We start from the raw sequence: 23,145 nt of genomic DNA, 5'->3' as shown, positions 1-23,145 counted from the left end.
GCATAAAGGAATTTTTTTATTATTATAAAAGTGTTATTCTTATTAAATTTGATTTCTATGCATAGAAAGATGCATAATGGAATTTGTTTTATTACAAAAGTGTTATTCTTATTAAATTTGATTTCTATGCATAGAAAGATGCATAATGGATTTTTTTAATTATAAAAGTGTTATTCTTATTAAATTTGATTTCTATGCATAGAAAGATGCATATGAAAATTTTTTTATTACAAAAGTATTACTCTTATTAAATTTGATTTTTATGTATAGAAAGATGCATAAAGGAATTTGATTTATTATAAAAGTGTTATTCTTTTTAAATTTGATTTCTATGCATAGAAAGATGCATAATGGAATTTTTTTAATTATAAAAGTCTTATTCTTATTAAATTTAATTTCTATGTAAGAAAGATACATAATGGAATTTTTATTACAAAAGTGTTATTCTTATTAAATTTGATTTCTATGCATAGAAAGATGCATAAAGGATTTTTTTAATTATAAAAGTGTTATTCTTATTAAATTTGATTTCTATGCATAGAAAGATGCATAATTACAAAAGTGTTATTCTTATTCAATTTGATTTCTATGCATAGAAAGCTACATAATGGAAATTTTTTAATTATAAAAGTGTTATTCTTATTAAATTTAATTTCTATGCATAGAAAGATGCATAATGGAATTTTTTTCACAAAAGTGTTCTTCTTATTAAATTTGATTTCTATGCATAGAAAGATGCATAATGGAATATTTTTATTACAAAAGTGTTATTCTTATGAAATTTAATTTCTATGCATAGAAAGATGCATAATGGATTTTTTATTACAAAAGTGTTATTATTATTAAATTTAATTTTTATGCATAGAAAGATGGATAAAGGAAATTTTTTTATTATAAAAGTGTTATTCTTATTAAATTTGATTTCTATACATAGAAAGATGCATAATGAAATTTTTTTTATTACAAAAGTGTTATTCTTAATAAATTTGATTTCTTTGCATAGAAAAATGCATAATGGAAATCTTTTTATGATAAGAGTGTTATTCATATCAGATTTGATTTTTATACATAGAAAGATGCATAAAGGAAAATTTTTAATTATAAAAGTATTATTCTTATTAAATTTGATTTCTATGCATAGAAAGATGCATAATGGAAGTTTTTTTTTTACAAAAGTGTTACTCTTATTAAATTTGATTATTATGCATAGAAAGATGCGTAAAGGAATTTTTTTATTACAAAAGTGTTATTATTATTAAATTTAATTTTTATGCATAGAAAGATGGATAAAGAAAATTTTTTATTATAAAAGTGTTATTCTTATTAAATTTGATTTCTATGCATAGAAAGATGCATAATGGAATTTTTTTTATTACAAAAGTGTTATTCTTAATAAATTTGATTTCTTTGCATAGAAAGATGCATAATGGAAATCTTTTAATGATAAGAGTGTTATTCTTATCACATTTGATTTTTATGCATAGAAAGATGCATAAAGGAATTTTTTATTATAAAAGTGTTTTTCTTATTAAATTTGATTTCTATGCATAGAAAGATGCATAATGGAAGTTTTTTTATTACAAGTGTTACTCTTATTAAATTTGATTATTATGCATAGAAATATACGTAAAGGAATTTTTTTTAATTATAAAAGTGTTATTCTTATTAAATTTGATTGTAAAAGTGTTATTCTTATTAAATTCTTTTTTATTATAAAAGTGTTATTCTTGATTGTATGCATAGAAAGATGCATAATGGAATTTTTATTACAAAAGTGTTATTCTTATTAAATTTGATTTGGTGACTTGGTCCATCACCTATGGCCACCCCAAAATGGGCACCCTAGTGCTTTCGAGCGTGGAGTTCCATCCCTCTCTCTCTGTCTCTCTCTCCTTCTCTCTCTCTCTGCCCGCTCGAAAAAGCCTACGCCGTTGTAGGCTCTTTCGAGCTGGTAGAGAGGGAGAGGGAGAGGGAGAGAGAGGTTTCAACTGGCACTCTTGACCACAACATTTTTGGCTGAGTCTCTGATCTTGATTACCTATCCTCTCATCTCTTTGGCATTGGGTCCTTCCATCAGCTCCCTCATGGCACTCTCAATATATCCTTGCTTCACTTTGTTGTCTGCATCTTGTTGAAGTTGAAGCCCCACCTTCCATTTGTTACACATCAGCGTTGGTGACTTGGTCCATCACCACCCAACGCAAATGCTTTTGAGCGTCACTGGAGTTCCATCTCTCTCTCTCTCTCTCTCTCTCTCTCTCTCGCTCTGCCTCCTCGAAAGAGACCGCACTGGTGCGGTCTCTTTCGAGGAGGCAGAGCGAGAGAGAGAGAGAGAGAGAGAGAGAGAGAGAGAGAGAGAGAGAGAGAGAGAGAGAGAGACCAGTGCGGTCTCTTTCAAGGAGGCAGAGAGAGAGAGAGAGAGAGAGAGAGAGAGAGAGAGAGGGAGGGAGGGAGGGGGAGAAAGGGAGGGGGAGAGAGAGAGAGAGAGATTGAGAGAGAGGGAGAGAGAGAGATATATATCTGCATGCCTACATATGTTGTGATCAATGTCCCTATCCCTCTCTCTTGGGAGAGAGAGATATTGAGAGAGAGGGAGAGAGAGAGGGAGAGAGAGAGAGAGCATGTGTGAGAGAGATAGAGAGATTGGAGGCCAAGTGAGAGAGAGACGAAGAGAGTTAGAGAGAGATGGAGAGAGGGATATAGTGAGAGAGAGAATATTTTGGGGATTGTATGATGAACATGTAAGGCTGTGGTTTTTGCAGTGGAGATTTTTTTTTTTGCAGAATGCCTCAAACCCCCCTCCCCCCCACCCCCCACCCCCCGAAAGAGGTGAAACCTCTTTCCCAGTGTTTTTGCATGACTTTCATGACATGCTTACGCAATGTGAAGTGACCTTTCGATTTTTTCTTGTGTGCTTGTCTCTAATGTTGTTTTAGTGCGACATCAAGCCCTGGGACTAGCTCTCAAAGAGGAAGAAGAGGAAGAAGAGGTGGAAGATCAACACTTGAGACGGTGGTGGAAGAGCCACGGGATGAGCCTACTATTGAGGTGCATGAGGGTAACGATTGGTTTGGTAGAGATGGTGAGGATGACCAGATTGTTGATGAGAATGAAGCTCAACTCCAGATCATTCCGTATGTTTTGTGACTAGAAGCTTTGAGTGATAGTGTTGTGAATTGTGAGAGTGGTATGTCCATGGTTGAGGGGGAGGATATTCTTAAAAAAACTAGGGTGCTTAGTTGCTTTGAGTGTCCACCCATTCCATTGTGTCGCATCCTTCCTTATGCAAAGCTGAGAGGACTTAGGTTAAAGATTGGAGGCTAAGTGAGAGAGATGAAGAGAGTTAGAGAGAGATGGAGAGAGGGACATAGTGAGAGAGAATGTTTTGGGGATTGTATGATGAACATGTAAGTATGTGGTTTTTGCAGTGGAGATTTTTGTTTTGTAGAATGCCTTGAACCCCCGAAAGAGGTGAAACCTCTTTGCTAGTGTTTTTGCATGACTTTCATGACATGCTTACGCAATGTGAAGTGACCTTTGGATTTTTTTTTGTGTGCTTGTCTCTAATGTTGTTTTAGTGCGACATCAAGCCCTGGGACTAGCTCCTGAAGAGGAAGAAGAGGTGGGAGATCAACACTTGAGATGGTGTGGAAGAGCCACGGGATGAGCCTACTATTGAGGTGCATGAGGGTAACGATGGGTTGGGTAGAGATGGTGAGGATGACTAGATTGTTGATGAGAATGAAGCTCAACTCCAGATCATCCCGTATGATGCTTTGAGTGATAGTGTTGTGAATTGTGAGAGTGGCATGTCCATGGTTGAGGGGGAGGATATTCTTAAAAAAACTAGGGTGCCTAGTTGCGTTGAGTGTCCACCCATTCCATTGTGTCGCATCCTTCCTTATGCAAAGGTGAGAGGACTTAGGGATGATCTATCTAAGTTAAAGATTGCATTTGGTAAGGAGGGATATGATCCTGAGAAGGGGGTTTTCATAGTTTCCATTTGCACTAACCAGGGTGAGGTTAGTTTGGTGACTGGCAAGATTATGGCTACTTGGGATCCCATTTGGCTAGATGTGAATAGGGATTTTGAAGATGAGTTAAGCTTTGCGTCCTTTCTTGAAACATTTGTCCAATCATATGTTTATGTTTGGGAGGGTAATCATAGAACCGTGGCTTGGATGGGGGCCATTGCCAAGAGGTTCCTTCATCGTGTGTGAGAAGCATGTACGTGTGCTTTCTACGATCATTGATCCAAGGAAAGTGAGCGAGATTTCTCTCCTTTCTTGCTTCCGACGCATGAATTTGTAAGTGTCTGATTACTCAAAGCTTGCTTGTTGATTATTGAAAATTATGTTGATTTTTGCGATTTGGACTAACTTGAGATTTTGCCATGTAGTCTTAACACACATGCTTTGGTTGCTACATCTCTTCGAGATGAGTTGGTGAATATGTTTAATATATGCACTCCTAATCCGGAGGATTATCTTAAGGAGTTGTCTCCCAAAGATGTTCATTTGATCATGAGAATTAGGAGAAAGAATACCAAGGGTGCCAAGCCTTGGTTTCCCTTGACAAGGATATACCTAGTTCGGCTAGTTTATAATGTATGGTTCTTTAGACTATTGTCATAAGCCATTGGATGTTTTTTGGGTTTTACGTTGAATGCTATTCACACTTTTCCTCTAGGTTCAAATGATCAAATAACTCCATAAAACGTTGGATCCCCTTTGCCCCTCTCTGTCTACAGAAGAGTTTAAGAGACAGGAGGTAAAAGAGCTGATGACCTCACAAGGAAATATAGGGACAAAATTGGGAAGGTAAGCTTGAGAATTCTTCAACATATTTGTATTTACTTTGTTGTTTAATGTATAATTAATTACATGTGTGTGTTTGCAAAAAAGATATTAAATATTGTTGATCCCAACCTCGGTGATGGTTGGTGGCAAAGAGTACTTTCACTCAAATGGGATGCACAAAGCTATGCCACGCTAGAAAAGATTAATCTACTAGCTATTTGTCCACAAGTTTTAATGGAGACAAAGGTTCTTTGATTGTCACTATTGGAGGCAAATAAAGCAACCAGAGGAGTCTATGGTCTTCCAAGAGGGGATCACGAGTTTAGAAGGTGAATACATAATAATGCTTTATTATTATGTCATAATTTATTTGCAACATATAATTATGCTTTCTTCCTTCTCTTTAGTTGGTTTGCAGAGGGAGTCGGTGTTGGAGAGAATTCTTGCAAGAGAACGTGATGTGCTCAAAGATTTCATCGATCAACCTAGGGGTTTGTTCTTGCCTGAGGAGTTCCCATTGCATGAGTTTTATGAGGAGGCTAGGATGGAAAAACGCAAGTCGCTCTTTCCTACTATAGTCCGAATAGAGAGTAGGGAGAAGAATGTGGAGTTAAAGAACTTGAGAAAGTATGATTTGATTCAAATAGCTACACAACGGGTTGTTTACAGGTGGGATGTATAATGTGCTTGGAGTTTTCTCTCTTGATAGCTTACGATATTTATTTGCTGTGTCTCAAGCATCTTTTGCTTGTGTTGTGTCTTCTTTGATTCTTTTTGTGTGATAGATATTTCATGTTTTTAAAAGAGTCTGGTCATATGTCCGCTCTTCCGATCACTTGTCGAGGATGTCTATCTTTGATGATGCTACTACCATGTATAGCCTAGACATGCACTCCCTCTCTAAGTGGGAACTAGAAAACTGCCTGTGGTGGATTGACATGAGTCGTGGGGAATATCTTGAGAGAGAGAAAGAGACACATGTGGTTTTCTCTCAAGAGAATCTAATGAGAGAGAAAGACTCTACCTCAAACATTCATGGTAATTCTTTTCGTTTCATTTAAGTAGTATTCTAAAACATTTGCATATTAGTTGAGAATTATGTGTTTTGTCCAAAGGGTATCAGTCCAAAGACATGGATCGAAGAGGAAAAGACAAGAGAGGAGTGAAAAGGAGACTTCCCCACTTAATGATGAGGATGATGGCTCCTTATTAGGTAATGTTCCTTACCATGCTCACTCTCCATGCTCTCTCTCACTCTCTCTCCATATGCCCAACTCCGCTCCTTTCACAATCTTTCACACGACTCAAACGTCACTTTTCTCTCTTCATGCATCTATGCTCTCTCCCTCCATGCCTCTCTCTCTCTCTCTCTATTATGTCTTTTTACCATTATACACATGGCCGTAATATCTCTCTATCTCTCTCTTTCCCTTACACACATTACTATATTACGCCCTTCTCTCTCCATTCTTACATGCTCTCTCTATCCCTCTCTCCCTCTCTCTCTCTTGGCCACGTTGCCTTGGATTATTGTTTAATATGCTTTGAAGAATGGTTGTTTTGATGTTATAGGGCATGATGGCAGCACTTGTGTCACCAAGAGAACATGCACATTCATTTTTGTTGGTGGCACACAAACATAACTTTGTTGCATCTAGTAGGGATCACCATTGTTTGGCCATTGTGAGGGACTATGTGACCATAGGTAGAGACTTTTCTTGTGGACAGAAAAACTTCATGTACACTCAGGTACACGATCACTTTAGGACATTTCGTGTACACTCAGGTACACGATCACTTTAGGACATTTCGTTCCTTAGGGTAGAGAGAATGTCCGCAATGGTAGACTGGTCAGTTGGGCAACCAATATTATTTTCTTGGACTTGCCATTTGGTGGAGTGCTCTTTGAGATGGCACCTTGCCCATAGTGGGATATTCTCAGTGAGGAGTACGTGCACTATGGCATATGTGTGGTTCTCGCCTCCATGTCAGATAATGGATGGTGGTTGATTATTAGCTCCCATGCAGGTATGCAAGTAGAGGTTCACAGGTCAGCAGGAGTGTCGACGGTTGGATGGTGACGCCTCGTTTGTTTTGTCTACAAAGCTAGACACTAGTTGGATTGAGAGACATGTTAGGGTGAGTGGCTTAGACATTTGGCATCATGTGGTTGTCATGCATCACACACTCTATGGTTCTAAAGAGCTTATGGGCTCTTCGTGTAAGATTCCTCCCCAGCCCCCCAAGATGTCCAGTTTCTTCCCCTGTAATCAATACCCTTTTCAGAATAATAAAAGATCTTGTTTCTACTTGTTTTGGCCTAGAGAGAGAAAATGTTCTAGAGAGATGTAACTTAGTTTTTAGATATCTTTGGATGGAAAATTATCCTTTCTTATTAAAATAAATTTTCCCGAAACAGAAGTTTAAAAAGAATTTCCTAAGGTGCATTAGAAATAAATTATAATATGCTCAAAAGACCTTAGCCTAAGGGTCCAGATTTTCTGAAAATTTTGGATTAAGGTTCTGAGGGACCAATAAGATTAATCCAAATGTAGGGAGGAGATAAATTAAAGAAATAAAGAAAATCCCCCCAAAAAATGAGTAAATACTCACATACGATGAAGAGCCAAAGGAAATATTAAAAAAATGAATTTTTAACACCTCAACGTGGAGATTCCCCCTCATGAAGGAGGTGCCTTTTATCTCATCATTGCTTTCCATTTTAAATCAATAAAATGAGATATTTCATCTCTCCTCTCTTCTAATTCAAGTCTAGTTCCAAAAAGTAAGTTGAACTGACCCAAAAATGGTCAAAAATTGACCAAATTGATCTGGAAAATTCTAGAATCAGTTTGCTTGGTTTGAGGCTCACTTTTTCCTATAAATAGAAGCCCCCCCCTTTTGTAAAAGCTTAATAGTGTTTATGCATTGTTACTCTACTCCTTCCCAGAGCCAATAACATTGAATTCACTTGATAATTCAATTGTTTTTGACTAAATCCTCTCCACTAAAAGAATTGGTGGGGGCCACTCTTGATCCAAACAAGAGTAGAACCCTCAATCCCTCAAGCCAAAGGAAATCTCACAAAACTCCATGTAAGCTAAAAACTCTACTTTTTTGATTTCTAATCTGTGGTTTTCTGATTTCTTTGCTTTTTTAGTGAATCTTGATATGATAATGCCTTGATGAAAAGGCTACCCCCTTCTCTTCCTTAAGAATTCAGCCCTTCTTTATTCTAATATGTGTAACAAATAAATTGATTTAAACTTTTCTTATTGTTTACTCTTTAGAAAGTGATCATTGAGTAGATTAGAGTACTTTACTTCAAATTGGGATTAATTTTAAAGTGTTAGTAGAATGTAAAAATTGAGAAATGGTCAGCCATACAAAGGAGGTTATGGCAAAAGTTTCTTAAATTTTGTGGAAAATAAAGTTTATCTTTATGTTATTCTAAAAGAGTAATTCCCACCGTTTGTGCATTCTAAAAGAAATATTTTTATTTACTCCATGTATATATTCATCTATGAATATGCATGGATATCATTGATATTAACTATTGAAATTAAATTCTATACATAGAAAGATGTATATTAGAAATTTTTATTATAAAAGCGTTATTTTCATTAGATTTAATTTATATGCATGGAAAGATACATAATAGAAATTTTTTTATTATAAAAGTGTTATTTTCATTAGATTTAATTTCTATGCATGGAAAGATGCATAATAGAAAGTTTTTAATTATAAAAGTGTTATTTTCATTAGATTTAATTTCTATGCATAGAAAGATGCATATTGGAAATTTTTATTATAAAAGTGTTATTTTCATTAGATTTAACTTCATCTAGGGAATGTCTAATGGATGTAACTTCCCAGGCATTTTTACTCTCTCTACTTTGACTTTCTGACAAATCAGGCATTGACGTACATGATTAAGTATATCCTTTTTTAGTCCAAGCCAAAAGAAGCTTTTCTTTACAGACATGTAGGTCTTGATAAAACCTGGATGTCCTGCAATAAGGTTGTCATGGGCTTCATTCAGAATTTGACCCTTAGTTCCCTCATCATTGTTGGGAATGCATAGCCTCCTATTATAATACATAATTCCATCATCCAGATTGTACCCTTGAACTCGGTTCAACTCTAGAGGAGTTTTGCTTTCCTGCATAAGTAGGGTAGCAATAGGGCCAAAGAATCTATCCTGCATGATCTTCTCTCTTGCTTCAATAATCAATGGATTTGACACCACTGTGATTGCAAGCAAGGAGGCTATTTTGCTGAGGGCATCTGCTACCACATTTTCTTTGCCTGGGCGGTACTTGATTTCAAAATCAAATTCCTACAGGGTCTGCATCCACCTTCTTTGGTACACGTTGAGATCCTTCTTAGTGAAGATCCACTTTAAGCTCTGATGATCTGTCATCAAAGTGAATCTTTGACCCAGTAGGTAATGTCTCCATAACTTCAGTGCATAGACTACTGAAAGTAGCTCCAAGTCATGGACAGCATAATTTCTCTCATGCGTTCTGAGTTTTTGGGATTCATAGGCCACTGCATGACCTTCCTGCATGAGTGCACCTCCCAGGGAAAAACCACTGGCATCAGCTACCTCAAAGGGTAGAGAGAAATCTAGCAATTTCAAAATGGGATTGGTTACCAAGGCGGTCTTTAGCTTATCAAAAGCGCTTTGACACATGTGGCAAACCATTGAAATAGAATATTCTTCTTGAGAAGATTAGTCAGGGGGGAAGCTAGGAGAGCATACTTAGGTATAAAAATTCTATACCAACCAATTAATCCCAATCCTCTGACTTTTTTCATTGTCTTTGGTTCAGGCCAATCTATGAAATGTCTTTGGTTCAGGCCAATCTATGACTGCTTGGAATTTTGCAGAGTTTGGAGAAATTCCATCTTTGGATACCAGAAAGCCCAAGTATTTAACATGGTTGACAGAGAAAGTGCATTTGCTCTTTTTCGCAAAGAGTTGGTGCTTCCTTAGAATCTCAAGAACTTTTCGGACATGAGCTTCATGATCAGCTGCATTCTTTGAGTAAATCAGAATATCATCAAAGAAAACAAGAACAAAATCATCCAAGTATTCTCTGAGAATGTCCTGCATTAGGCGATTGAATGTAGCTGGGGAATTTGTTAATCCAAACGGCATGACTGTAAATTCATAGTGCCCATATCAAGTATTGCTCATTAATTCTGATCTGGTAATACCTTGATTTGAGATCTATCTTTGTAAAGATCTGGTCTCCACTTAGCCTGTCTAGAAGCTCATCAATTTTGGGGATAGGATACTTATTCTTAAACTGTCAGCTGATTGAGACCTCTGTAATCCATACAGAGTCTTAGCGTTCCATCTTTCTTTTTTTGAAAGAGAACTGGTACTCCCCAAGGTGAAACACTGGGTCTTAGAAACCCTTGTTCTAACAGCTACCTAAGATGTTCCTTGAGTTCAATGGCTTCAGGGACTGGCATTCTGTACGTGCGCTATGCTACTGCTGAGCTCCGGGGGTCAATTCTATCACATGATCTACTTCCCAAATTGGAGGCATCTCTGTTAGCTCTGCTGGGAATAAATCATCATACTCACTTAACCATTCTGGTTCTTTAGCCTTTAACTTTGTGTCTACTAGATTCATTTTGACAACGTAAATGAGTTGCTTCTTTCTAAGTCCTTTCAGTAATTTAGAAGCTTTTACTAATTGCAAACCTGGGGATCCTGAAATTTCGGTTCCTTGGACTTTGTTTCCGTGAAGGTCACGGAAGGAAATGGTTCCATTATGACAATGAATGTCTGCTTGATTTTTGTGTAGCCAATCCATTCCAAGGATCCCGTCGAAAACTCCCAAAGGTAGGACTCTGAACTGACAGTTAGTTATATTCCCATCTAGATTAAACTGAATGCAATCTGTCTCATGGTGAGTTAAAAGGATCTTCCCACTGGCCAATTCAACTTGCATAGGTTTTCTTGATTTCTGTTCTAAGACTAGCTTATGTAAGCATCCAGGGGAAATAAATGAATGAGTACTGCCTAAATCAATCAAAAGTTTGAATGACTTACCCTTATACTCAGCCGGAGTATGGATGACAGAGAATTGATGATTTGGCCCTTGGTTTTCAATTGCAACATAAATCTGACCTCTTTCCTCTTCCACTACATCTGCTACTATTGTAACTGCTCTGGCTGCTCTCTGCAGACTGGGGCGGAACTCTATCTCTTTGGTTGGGAGGGAGTTCTGAGATTACTTTGCAGAGAGGCAGATCGCTGAGCTGGATTCCTCCTGGGATTGCCCTGAATTTGACGGAGACTGAATCTGATTTGACTGATAGGAAGGGGCTGGTCTTTGTATTTTAGGTCCTTGACTTCCCTATCCTCTTGACATGGCAGGAGTTAGGCAGTCTTTAAGCTGGTGACCAAAACCCTGACATCCAAAACATCTGTTCTCACTTCAAAGCTCATCCCTCTGAGTCCTTGAGAAAGGTGGGGCTCCTGAGAAAGTGTTTTGAGGGAAGGGTCTTCCTTCACTTCTGACTCTACGAGCATCTTGATTCTGATTTGGGCCTTGCTGCCTCTTTGGGGGAGGAAAGCTTGAAGCACTTCCCAGGGTTTGGAATCTTTTAAAGTTTGAGGGTGCAGGCTTAGGTGGGACCTTGACAACAAATGCCTTGGCAAAGTCCTTTGCCATTCTGACAGCTTTCGCCTCATTGAGACTGGTTTGGCATTTTTCATTGAGGTGTCCAATGGCTCATTCATCCCTCGAATGAATCTGGCCATCAGCTGCTCTTCATCCAAAAGTGGAGAATATTTGAGGAGAAGGGCAAATGCCTGATGGTACTCTTCAATTGTCCGGCTATCCTGCTTCAATTCCAAGAACTCATTCATTTTGGTTTCCAGGAAGCCCGGAGGACAGAACCTCTTCCTGAGGTATGCTTTAAGATCTGACTAGGTCTGGGTATTTTGGTCGAGACGGTTTATCTCGCAATGGTTCCTCCATGCGCGACCCTGGCTGTTTCCACAATTTTTAATCTGGTGAGAGCCATCTTTCTCCTCTCATTTTTGTAACCGGTTGCCTCAAAGTACTCTTCCATTGCCTCAATCCATTTTTGTAACCAGTTGCATCAAAGTACTCTTCCATTGCCTCAATCCATTTTTGTAACCGGTTGCATCAAAGTACTCTTCCATTGCCTCAATCCATTTTTCCACTGTTTCTCCTAACTGTTCCTCTTCACCCTTAAATGGACCAGGTTGGGATCGGTGCAGGGCTTTACGAACGTCCGAATCTAACTCTTCATCATCAGTAAGAGGATCCGATTGCCTAGCAGCAGCACAGGCCGTGCGCCTCATAATTCTGACAAAACGAGATTTTTGTCAACTTAACTTTGGCATCAAATTTATGATTATTTAATTTTTAAGATTTATTTCTTAAGCAATTAAATATTCCATCATAATTCTTAAAAACAAGATTCACTCTAATTGGGCTAATTACTCTCTCAACTTAAACAATTGGTCTAATTCCTTTTACATGGAGTTAGTAGACATCAATGCTAAGCTAATGAATGCCTGGTCTCTCAATTTGGACAAGGATTAAAGAAATTAGAGCGGGAGAAATATTGGTTTTACTGGTTTTTCTCAAAATAGAGAAGGGGATTTATAAATTTGGTATGTATGCACCTTTGGTTGGTGTTGATATTATGCAACATTGAACTTGTTTAGGTGTCAATGCAAGTTATCCACATTTGATTGAACCACTACATTGGAATTTAAAGCCTTGGAAAACGCGCCAAAACAGGGTACCTTGGACTGTGCATGCCAGTTCAATTTGAATGCAATCAGTTTGATTTTTTACATCAAAAGTGAAGTTTGATGAGTACTTTGGAGTATCTGGAACACTTATAAGAGTGTGGTTGAGCTGAGGAGAAGACTCGTTTACACATTTGGACGTGTGCGGAAGGTGCATTTGCATCATTGAGCAAATATGTCAGACAACCGAGTACAGATTGTGGGTGAGAAGTTGGATAGAAAGAACTTCCAGGTATGGAAGTATAGGATTAAAAGCTTTTTAAAAGGAAAAGGGTTTTGGAACCTTGTTACAGGTGTGGAGCCAGCGGAACTACCCTGACAACCTACATAACAACAAGTAGTAGCTCATAAGCAATGGTCAGAGAGAGCATACAAAGTTTTGCATTACTTATCTATATGTATCTCGGATGCTATACTCATACATATACATGATGCTGAGAATCCCAAGGATGTATGGGATACATTGGTAAAGCTGTTTGATACAGACACTAGTGCTCATAAGTCTCATTTGAGACAACAGATTCATAATGTGAAGCGGAAAGGAAGGAGTATCCATGATTATGTTCAAGAGATAAAGAAGTATGCAGATGCATTGGCAACTATCAATGCCCCCATGCCTCATGATGATTTGGTAGTCATTACCTTGCGTGGTCTTGGCAAGGAGTATGTCTTTTAATACATCTATCTTATTTTGGAGTACAAGTTTACCAGATTTTGTTGAGTTGGTTTCACTCTTGCTTGTTGAGGAAATCAAACTCAGTGACTCTTTTCATGATGCATCTCCTAGCCATGATGATAATGGCAGAAATCAGGCTTTCTATTCACAAAGGGGATTTGGAGGCAAGGGGAGATTCGCATCACGTGGCGGTGGTAATGGTCGTGGATGGCAGGACAAGTTACCACAATAGAATTTTCAGCCTTCATATGGTGCCAGAGGTGGTCGTGGATATACATCTCAGAGAGGCAGAGGTAATCCTTGTGGTAGAGGACGTTGGCAAGGCCAACAAACATCTATGCAAAATGTGGAATGCCATTACTGTGGGAAATTTGGTCATATGGCACGTGATTGTTTCCGTAAACAAAATGATTTGAGAGGGGGTAGAGCACAACATGGTGGACATTATGCACAACATGGTGGAAATTATGCAAATGGTGGAAATTTTGCATCAAGCAGTAATGATGGCAGCGCAAATCACTTGTTTGCCACCATGAAACATGTTGTGGGATCTATGATGACAAATGGTGAAAGTGATGACACTTGGTATAGGGACTCTGGAGCATCAAACCATATGATTTGTCATGGCGAATGGTTTGAGCATATGAAGCCTATGGATGTGAAAGGCTATGTGGAAACAGGAGATGATACCTAGCATGCTATCACACATGTTGGAAGTGTACCATTGGTTATTCACAATGGTGAAACAAAGTCTATGGCAGATGTCTGGTATGTGCCTTCTATTACAAAAGGTTTAGCCTCAGTTGGTCAAATGGTGGAGCAGGGTTTACAGGTTCGTTTCAACGAGCATGGTTGCTTTGTTGAGGATTTCAAAAATGGATGTAGAGTCATTGCCAAAGGCAAGAAAGAAGGTAGGTTATTTAAGTTAGATGCTAGGATTCTTGAGTTGAAATCAGCCATGTTCTCTAAAAGTCGAAATGTGGTACAGGACATTGATATGTGGCATAAAAGGATTGGACATGTGAACATACAAAGGTTAAAGAACATGCAGGCAAGAGGCATTGTTATTAGTGGGCTACCTAGATTCAAGTATGATGGGAATATGCATGTCTGTGATGCTTGCCAGTTTGGAAAGCAAGCAAGGTTGCCATTTCCTAAAGAAGGCAACATGAGTAGCAGTCACTTGAGATAGTTCATAGTGATGTATGGGGTCCTGCACAAAACCCATCCATTAAAGGCAGCTTGTATTATGTGACATTCATTGATGATTTCAGCAGAATGACTTGGATTTACTTTCTCAGAGAGAAAAGTGAAGTGTTGGGAAAGTTTATGGACTTCAAAGCTTTTGCAGAGAAGCAATATGGCTCTTGGATAAAATGTTTGAGGATAGATGGAGGTGGTGAATACACCTCACATGCTTTTGCAGAGAAGCAATATGGCTCTTGGATAAAATGTTTGAGGACAGATGGAGGTGGTGAATACACCTCACATGCTTTTGAGAATTTCTTGAGAAAGCATGGCATAAGAAGACAGTTAACTTGCAGGTACACACCTCAGCAAAATGGTGTTGTTGAGAGGAAGAATAGAGTCATTTGTGATGTGGCCACGGCAATGCTCAATGAAAAGAGCATGCCAGACTATTATTGGGCAGAAGCATGTGCCACCGTGGTGTTTGTATGTACTTTTAATAAGACACCCCCCACAGCAGCCATACATGGAAGTACGCCAGAGATGCGGCTTACAGGTTTTAGGCCAGACATTGGACACCTCAAAGTGTTTGGTTGCATAGCTTATGTACATGTGCCTGATGAGAGAAGGAGGAAGTTGGATCCTAAGGCAGAAAAGTGCGTTTTTGTTGGGTATGCACAGGATTGCAAGGCATATAAATGTTACAATCCACAAACTAGGCAAGTGGTTATCTCACAAGATGTGGTGTTTGATGAACTTGCTAGTTGGTGCAAGGCAAAGGATGAGCGTGTCATTGATTCCGTTGATGCTGATGTGCATGTGAACTTGCCACAAGCAAGTTCTATTTCTATGTCTAGGCCAGCAGAGTCTGAGAGTAGCACTATACGTCCATGGTCAGGATGCTTATTGAGACATGAGAGTGTGAGCACTAGGAGTAGTGCTGTGGATAAAGGGAAAAAGAAGGTTGAAGGAATTGGCATTACAGGTTATGAGTCATCAAGTTCAGAGAGTTTGGATGAGGAACTTGGCATACCAGTTTTATGCACACTAGGTGCAAGGCAGGATAGATATGTGCCTCCACATGCTAGAGTGACAGGTGTTCATAGTGATCGCATGCATTGTGGAGGTCCCAAAGGGTCACGTATCCAGTTGACAGGTTGACATATCATGACTTTGCTATGCATTATGCATATATTACCTCTTTGGTGAAGCATGTGGAACCTACATGCTATAGAGAAGCTATTGGGAAGCATGTATGGGAGAAGGCAATGGATGTTGAGATGGACGCATTGGTTCATAAATGAAACATGGGATTTGGTTGCCTTACCACAAGGCAAAAATGGCCTTGGTTGCAAATGGGTTTATAAGGTGAAATGCAAATCAGATGGTTCCATTGAGCGCCATAAAGTGCGGTTGGTAGCTAAGGGTTATGCACAAACCCAAGGCTTGGACTATGATGAAACATTTAGTCCAGTTGCAAAGATGGGAACAGTGAGAGCAGTCATTGCTATGGCTGCAGAGCAAATGGTTGGGAAATGCATCAAATGGATGTGAAAAATGCATTTCTAAATGGTGATTTACAAGAGGAAGTTTATATGGCACAGCCAAAAGGATATGTACACTTGAGGTATCCCACTCATGTATGCAGATTAAAGAAAGCATTATATGGTTTGAAGCAAGCACCTCGTGCTTGGAGTGATAAGATAAGCTGATATTTTATCTCCCTTGGATTTCAGGTTTCTTTAGAGCAGATTCTTCACTCTATGTGAAGAAGACAGATCATGGGATTGTCTTACTTGTCATCTATGTGGATGACTTGATTGTCACAGGAGATCATGCTACAGATGTTATGCATGTCAAGAAGGCATTGAGTGGGCAGTTTGATATGAAAGACTTGGGTGAATTGAGATATTTTCTTGGAATTGAAGTGATCAAAGACCATGCAGGGACATGGTTAGTGCAACGCCAATATGCATTGGATATGTTGGCAAAATATGGGATGACAGTGTAAGCCAATGAGTACACCTTTGGAGCAAAATGTGAAGCTGCAGGAGGCTGATTTTGGTGAAGAGTTGGATGATCCATCTATGTATAGAAAGATGGTTGGCAGTCTTATTTTTATGACTATCACATGCCTGGATCTCAGTTATAGTGTGGGGCTAGTAAGCCAATTTATGCAAAGCCCCAAAAAACCTCATTTGGATGTAGTGAGACGCATTATGCGATATGTAAAGACCACTGCACATTATGGTCTTCTTTATGAGCATGGTAAAGGCTTGGATGTACATGGCTACACAGACGTAGATTGAGCAGGTAGCTCGTATGAAAGGAGGTCTACTAGTGGTTATGCCTTTACATTTGGAAGTGCAGTGGTGGTGAGTTGGAGTAGCAAAAAGCAACCTACTATTGCTTTATCTTTTATAGAGGCTGAATACACGGGTGCAGTCATTGCTACATGTGAAGGAGTATGGTTAAAGAGTCTCTTGGCTGATTTGGGTGAGCCTATTGATGGCAAGGTTGTCATTCATTTGTGACAACATGAGCAGCATACAGTTGGCCAAGAATCCAGTTTTTCATGCGTGGACCAAACACATAGAGGTCCACTATCATTTTGTCAGAGAGAAAGTGTTGGATGGTACAGTGGATTTGCATTATGTGAAGACTAAAGAGCAGGTGGCCGACATCTTTACAAAGCCACTTAGCAAGGAGAAGTTTGAGTACTTTCGTACTATGTTGGGAATACATGGGATTAACTTGAAGAAATCAAGACTTTTTTCCTAACTGAAATCAAGCACAACCGTTGATCTATTCATTTGAGAAGTCTTCGGTTATTATTTAACTATTCGAGTTCTAAGTGTATTGCTATTATTCAATTTCATTATTAAAACTCTATTGATTCCAGCCTATCCGGCCCATGGGTTAGCCACCGCCCAACCCACTAGAATTGGTAGAACCAGACAATTACTCACCCACCCATAATTGAATGCCTTTCTTAACTTTTGCTTTCGAATACAGATACGCACACACTCCTCTTTAAACTTTAACTTATAAAACAATCCATTGACAAACAGTTATTAATTACAGATGTCATAACTCAAAATTTCCATCCAATCCTTGTTTCTTAAAAAAAACAGTATCACTCTGGACTCTCTGTCAGCAAAACGAGATCCAGTATAACAGATTACAAAAATCATTGGTCCATCATACAATATCTGCCATGACATACGCATGGGTGTCCTAGGCACCGCGAGCCCATGCATCGCCTGGTCAGAACCCTCCAGGATCCTCCTTAGGTGTCGTGGCACTTCACTCAGGGACCGCTTCGTCGGCCCTCATCCATCGTACTGGAAGCGCACCATTTTAACCATACCGAGGCTGGCCAAGACCTAGGTAGGCTTTGCCACGTGAGCTTTCCTTTGAACACTCCCCGCCAGCTATTGCAACCGAACTTCCCTTAGAAAAACACATATACCAAATTCTTCTCTAGCATTCTGGCATAAGACAGTCCTTTAAGAAAACATGGTTTCTATGCAAGTTTTCAATTTTGATTTTCTTTTGAATACAATGAGTATATCTTAAATCAGTATTCCCAAAACTTCTGATCATAATTCTTAATTCCATAACAGAATTCCTCGAATTCTGTAACTTGATGCACAGATCAATTCAAAAGGGTCTCAAACTTAGTTTTAGGTTTGGTGGGAGATTGGAGTGTATTTTCTTGAACTGGTCACATCTTCTTTCCTCAAAACTGATGAAGAAGTTTGGTCTTGGTCATAGTCTGATTCTGAGTTCGAGTCTGTTGTCCTCAACTATCTTTCTCACAAAAGGGGGTGATATTTCAGTTATTATTTTACTGAATTTCATTCATTGAATATTCACTTAACTGATTTCTAAATTAATAACGAATTCTGATGAGGGATTAATCATTTATCTAAATTTTCAACTACGATAGATTTTCTGAATTTTCTCTTTACAATCCGACTGAATATGAAATGATAGAAATTTCCCTCTCAGAGTATTTACTTATTCATTTATCAAATATTCATGAAAATTAAACATAGAATTAAAGAGAATCTAATTTTGATATAAAAATTTCTTTATGCATAAAATCCATCTACAATGGAACTAACACTTTTATATAAAAGAAAGTCTTTTTATGCACCTATTTATGCATAAAATTAATTTAATAGGAATAACACTTTTAAAATAAAAAAAATCTATTATGCATCTTTCCATGCATAGAAATTGAATTCAATGAAAATAACACTTTTATAAGAATTATTAGTCAAATGGAAGTTCTATCCTTTTGAAGACGCCACCTGGGAGAAAGAAGCTGAACTGATGCAGGATATCCCCCAGTTTGCGAGATGAGAACATCTCACGTTTTTCAAGTGGGAGAGAATGTAAGATTCCTCCCCAGCCCCCCCCCCCCAAGATGTCCAATTTCTTCCCCTGTAATCAATCCCCTTTTCAGAATAATAAAAGATCTTGTTTCTACCTGTTTTGGCCTAGAGAGAGGAAATGTTCTAAAGAGAGGTAACTTAGTTTTTAGATATCTTTGGATGGAAAAATATCCTTTCTTATTAAAATAAATTCCCCCGAAATGGAAGTTTAAAAAGAATTTTCTAAGGTGCATTAGAAATAAATTATAATCTGCTCAAAAGACCTTAGCCTAAGGGTCCAGATTTTCTGAAAATTTTGGATTATGGACCAATAAGATTAATCCAAATGTAGGGAGGAGATAAATTGAAGAAATAAAGAAAAACCCCCCAAAAATGAGTAAATACTCACATAAGATGAAGAGTGGACTAAGGACCAAAGGAAATTTTAAAAAAATGAATTTTTGACACCTCAGAGTGGGGATTCCCCCTCATGAAGGAGGTGCCTTTTTTCTCATCATTGCTTTCCATTTAAAATCAATAAAATGAGATATTTCATCTCTCCTCTCTCCTAATTCAAGTTTAGTTTCAAAAAGTAAGCTGAACTGACCCAAAAATGGTCAAAAATTGACCAAATTGATCTGGAAAATTCTAGAATCAGTTTGCTTGGTTTGAGGCTCACTTTTTCATATAAATAGAATCCTCTCCCTTTTGTAAAACCTTAATAGTGTTTATGCATTGTTACTCTACTCCTTCCTAGAGCCAATAACATTGAATTCACTTGATAATTCAATTGTTTTTGACTAAATCCTCTCCAAAAGAATTGGTGGCCACTCTTGATCCAAACAAGAGTAGAACCCTCAATCCCTCAAGCCAAAGGAAAGCTCACAAAACTCCATGTAAGCTAAAAACTCTTCTTTTTTAATTTCTAATCTATGGTTTTCTGATTTCTTTGCTTTTTTAGTGAATCTTGATGATAATGCCTTGATGAAAAGGCTACCCCCTTCTCTTCCTTAAGAATCCAGCCCTTCTTTATCCTAATATGTGTAACAAATAAATTCCTTAAGAATCCAGCCCTTCTTTTATCCTAATATGTATAACAAATAAATTGATTTAAACTTTTCTTATTGTTTAGTCTTTAGAAAGTGATAATTGAGTAGATTAGAGTTCTTTACTTCAAATTGGGATTAAATTTAAAGTGTTATTAGAATGTAAAAATTGAGAAATGGTCAGCCATACAAAGGAGGTTATTGCAAAATTTTCTTAAATTTTGTTAAAAATAAAGTTTATCTTTATGTCATTCTAAAAGAGTAATTCCCACCTTTTTTTCATTCTAAAAGAAATATTTTTATTTACTCCATGTACATATTCATCTATGAATATGCATGGATATCATTGATATTAATTATTGAAATTAAATTCTATGCATAGAAAGATGCATATTGAAAATTTTTATTATAAAAGTGTTATTTTCATTAGATTTAATTTCTATGCATGGAAAGATACATAATAGAAATTTTTTTATTATAAAAGTGTTATTTTCATTAGATTTAATTTCTATGCATGGAAAGATGCATACTAGAAATTTTTTTAATTATAAAAGTGTTATTTTCATTAGATTTAATTTCTATGCATAAAAAAACTTCCCTCGCCCAAAAAGCACGGGCGATTCCTCTGGGATAATTTTATTCTAACGTAGTCAAAAGCCTTAACTAACCAAACTGATCCAACCAAACCCGTAAGTCTTATGGTCAGATCAAGGAAGAGACTTGCACTTGGATCATAGAGTCCAACGCTTTTTTCCTCATCAAGAGGCACATCCGTTGATTCTTTTCCATAGAACAAGGTTATCCAGGATTTACTTCAACTATTCTAACTTAACAGAATTGAGTCTCATTTTAGGGATCCATCAGTCCAGCCTAATCCCATGGGTTAGCCAACCGCCCAACCACTGGTGACAGGATCCATTTAGGAATTTGGTTATGTTTTGCCCCGGGTACCAAGGAAAAGAGTTCCCAGGTCCCCCTAGTCGGCGCTTCAAGCAAACTTCAAGATAGTCACACCACTTACACACCCAATATGAAATTGCCTGTTCACAGATTCAGCTGCTGTCTTTAAAACAATCTTTTAACCACTGATCATAATCCTCCAAAATATCTAGCTTGAATTCCAATTTACAAATCATTCCTTCATAGGTGTACCTATGGCATCATTGGCAACCAGAACACTCACCACCTGTTCACTCAGGGGCCTTTTCAATAGTTCCTAGCTCATAGTACCCGAAAATATAATCACATAAGAAAGTCCAGATGGACTCTCCATTGAACATCAGTAGCAAGATCAACCCCAACAGATCCATATAAAAGAGCCATGGACTCATCCGTTGAGGACCAGCAAGGCCAATCAACCAGATCCATGCCCGAGCTTAGAAAACAACTCTAACTCCTTGTTCCATTTCCTTCCTCGACGCATGCGTGGGTATCTTCGGTGACCCAGAGCCCGAGCACCATATGGTTAGCACCCTCTAGGCTCCTTCTCATGTCACCTAGCGCTTCACTCATAGGCCGCTTCCTCGATCCCTCATCCACCGTACTGGAAGCTCACCAAGACCTCGTCCGACCTTGCTACACGAGATGTCCTCCGTTGACTCTTCGTCAGCTGTTGCAACTTTATCACTTAGGTCTCCACGACCTCATTCACAAGATGGTCAAAATGCTTCCCCAGCATTCTTGACATAAAACAATCATTTAAAAACAGGTCATAAATACAGTTTCTAAAACGAACTCTCGTCTTTCCTTATTGTTCCACATCATTTCTTGTTATTCCACATTCTTCTACATCAATTCACATTGCTTATTCCACATCCAGTCATATGTATTCCCATCATCCTTCATCCATTCTCATCCAATCACATCATATTACATCTCATCCACATCTATCCTCATCACATCACGTCACAACATATGTATTCCCATCGTCCTTCATCCATTCTCATCCAATCACATCATATTACATCTCATCCAATCACATCATATTACATCTCATCCACATCTATCCTCATCACATCACGTCACAACATATTCACATCACATCTCATCCACTCATATCACATCACATCACATTCACAACTATTTACATCACTTCACATCCATTCACATCTACCCAAGTCCACATCACATCACATCTCATCTATCCACATCATATCTAATCCACATCATATCTAATCCATTCATATCTAACCGGTCCACATCACATCTCATTACATTATAATCACATGTGACCACATCTCACCACATCTCATTACATTATATTCACATGTGACCACATCTCACCACATCCACTCACATCTCATCACATCCATTCACATCCATCACACCCATTCGCATCCCACATTCATTCACATCTCATCACATCCATTCATATCCAACCGGATCCACATCACATCTCATTACATTATATTCACATGTGACCACATCTCACCACATCCACTCACATCCATTCACATCCATCACACCCATTCGCATCCCACATTCATTCACATCTCATCACATCCATCCTCATCTTATCACATCTCATTCACATCCATCCACATCACATCACATTCATTCCATCCACATTACATCACATTCATTCCATCCACATTACATCACATCCACATCTATCCATATCACACCACATCCATTCACAGCTAATCACATTCATCCACATCCATTCATTCATTCACATGCGCATCTATTATATCACATCTCATTCTCATCCATTTACATCCATCGCGGGTCTTCAACCACATCTCCTCCTCAAATGATAAAGATGGTACTCTAACCTAAGTGTTTAGTGATGTAGCCAAGCCATCATACTTCTGTGGAAGAATTCAAATGCACATCCAGGCCAACTCCTCACTAGTGTGTGTAATCCCTACAACAGCCATTTGATCTCGTAGATTTTTGATCCGCGAGATAAATGCTTTAGTAGCTTCTCCTTCAACAAACTTTTCAGCAGCAAGCTGATTCTCTAGGTTCAAAACCCTGGTCTGATTGCGAGTCTCATATTGATTTCTCAATATGATCCAAGCCTCTATAGCCTTGGTAGTATGTTGAATCATAGTGAGAACAGAATCACTTACGCTGGTGATGATGGCATAAAGTGCATCAGCATTGCACCTTCTCCATGCTCGAAGAAGTGTAGTATCTAGCGAAAGCATATTTGCAAGGTTTTTGGGATCGGGACTTCTCATTGGTTCTGCATCCATTCCCAGAAAAGTTTCTAGGAGCTCGTAAGAGTCTATAATGGCAT

Source organism: Cibotium barometz, chromosome 32 (assembly GCF_041138505.1).
Source record: "Cibotium barometz isolate CiBa-2024 chromosome 32, ASM4113850v1, whole genome shotgun sequence".
Lineage (NCBI taxonomy): Eukaryota > Viridiplantae > Streptophyta > Polypodiopsida > Cyatheales > Cibotiaceae > Cibotium > Cibotium barometz.
Note: the sequence above shows the minus strand (reverse complement) of the source record.